Here is a 2,765-nt window from a genome sequence, read left to right as displayed (position 1 = left end):
AGATTGTATTGTGTGCAAATGTGTAATCTTAGATGAACTCTTGTATGTTTGAATGGTTATTTCATAATGTATTATATGTGTGATTATAATGGAAAAGAACGGCTAAGGCCGAGAGCGGCGAAGGCCGGGTACGGCCGTGGGGCCGGAAGTAACGCTCAGCACATGGGATGCTATAGCCAGGGTGGGACCCAAGGGATACATGAGTTATCCTACGGTAAGGACCGAGACCCCAAGCTTTGGTAAGGCCTCTGGGGCGGCATGGCCGTGCTTGTTTAATATGATGGTTTTCCTATTTATCTGTGAATTATGCCAGCTATATCATTTGCATATGTTATGTTCTATTTGGGTTTTCTTGCTGGGCTTCGGCTCACGGGTGCTCCGTGTGGCAGGTAAAAGCAAGGAGTCAGTCAACCGGCCATGAGTATGGAGACGTGGGGGCGGCGCGTACATGTTCGGCCTGCCCGACTGCTTTGGTTGGGGGCATTTTGTAAATGGCTGTATTAATCCATTCTTTTGATAGTTAACCTGGTGTAAATCTATTTTTGAGTTGTAAATATTTTGTAAACCTTATTTTGGGATCCCAGATGTTTTATACTTACGTTTTCAATGAAGTTAAACATTTTAAAAGAGTACAGCCTTAAATTCTGATTTATCCACACTTTTGGTTTTAGAAACCACTTAGAGTCAGTCGAAAGCACGATTTCTATTTTAAACTCACTTAGTAACGACTCTAAGGTAGTAGGGCGTTACAACTTGGTATCAGAGCGAGCCAAGGTTTATTGGTTCTGGAGATTGACCGAACATGTATGCACGCTGCCATTGAAAAGCTCGACTCAGGGTTGATTGGTATGGTAGATTGATATATTCATGAATATGTGTTTAATGCTTTGTGTGCTTGCCTAGATTGTTATGAGCATGATGATTGTAATAACATATGCATGATGCTAGGGCAAGGCCCGTTGTATGCTGTATGATATTTGCATGTCATTTTGGTTTATTGATCATGGTTGTTGTCGAGATTGAGAGGTGGAAATTGGACCTTGTTATCATGCCTAATGAGCGGTGTCCCTGATTGTAGGCATTTAGTTCTAATGCCTCGCCAATCATCAAGACTCCGCGGCATTCAGGCCGAGGATGACAACCAGGGGCAGGACCCTCCACCTGCTCCTCAGAACTGGCAGCAGATTTTAGCAGAGATGGAGGCTAGGTTGAAGAAAACAGAGGAAGAGCTTAGTCAGTTGAGGCAACCAGCTCCTCCACCAGCCACTGGGTTACCACCACCGCCGAGTGTGGTACCAGCTCCGGTTCAACCTGTGACTGGGAACAGGTTGGAACCCCTGTATGAAAGATTTAGAAAACAGCAACCTCCTACCTTTGAGGGCGGAGCAGACCCACTGCAGGCTGAGCAGTGGATGAGTACAATGTCTGTGATCCTGGACTTCATGAGGGTTGAAGGAAGGGATAGGGTTGATTGTGCCAGTTATATGCTTAGAAATGATGCACGAATATGGTGGGAGGTAGTAGGGCAGCGAAGGGATACTGCAACTATGACTTGGGAAGAATTCAAGAGCATTTTTAACGAGAAATACTACAGCGTAGCCGTTCGGGCTGCAAAGGCGGATGAGTTCAACAACCTGACTCAGTGCAGGTTATCCGTCACCGAGTACGCCCTGGTATTCGACAGATTGGCGAAGTTTGCGCTAGAGCTTGTGCCGACTGATGCGGCCAGAAGGGACAGGTTTATACGGGGATTGAACGTAATGATCGCCCGTGACGTGAGTATTACAATGACTCCAGAGACTACTTATGCGCAAGTGGTAGACAAATCCCTCACTGCTGAGAGGGCTGAGGATCAGATCTGGAAAGATAGCGCTGCTAGGCGCGATACCAGGAGGGTAGTGCCTTCTTCTTCTGGGCCTAGTCGGGGCAGCGACCCTAGTGAGCAGAAGAGGAGAGTACCAGACTCATTTGCTCCTTATGGTTCTGACATGAGGGTTCGCGGTTCTGTGGGTGGCCGCCAGGGCGGAAATGACAGCTGGAGAAGCCTTCCGATGTGTCCTCGATGCAGGCGACGCCATCAGGGCGAGTGCCGGACCAGGGCATGCTTTGTTTGTGGGAGCACCAGTCACTTGAAGAATGATTGCCCGCAGGCTAAGAAAGAGGAGCCAAGGCAGGGTGACAGCCTCGCTCCTGCTAGGGTTTTCACCTTGACTCAGACTGAGGCAGAGGCCAGTCCATCAGTGGTCATAGGTCAGATTTTTAGCGCTGGATCCTTGTTTACTGCATTGATTGATTCTGGTGCTACGCACTCATTTGTTTCTGCTAGGGTGATTGATCAGCTGTGTAGACCTAGTATTTTGTATGCTAGGGGTTTTCAGACTATATTGCCTACAGGAGAACTGGTAGTCTCTAGGAGGTTAGAGCCTTACCAGTAGTGGTAGACGGTAGAGAATTGTTTGTTGACCTGATTGAACTAGATATGGACGACTTTGATATAATACTAGGGATGGATTGGTTGACGCGGTATGGAGCAACAATTGATTGTAGGCGACGAATGGTGACCTTTGAACCAGAGGGCGAGGCACCCTTTGTGTTCGTGGGAACGGTAAATGGACCGCGGGTGCCTCTGATCTCAGCACTAAAGGCTAGAGACCTGATGCAGGAGGGTTGCATAGGATTCCTAGCGAGTATAGTAGATTCCTCCAAGGTGGCGACAGTGGGACCAAATGAAACTAGAGTGGTCTGTGAGTTTCTAGACTTGTTTC

The sequence above is a fragment of the Humulus lupulus genome, chromosome 3 (assembly GCF_963169125.1).
Source record: "Humulus lupulus chromosome 3, drHumLupu1.1, whole genome shotgun sequence".
In the NCBI taxonomy this organism is placed as follows: domain Eukaryota; kingdom Viridiplantae; phylum Streptophyta; class Magnoliopsida; order Rosales; family Cannabaceae; genus Humulus; species Humulus lupulus.
This window is presented reverse-complemented; position numbering follows the sequence as displayed.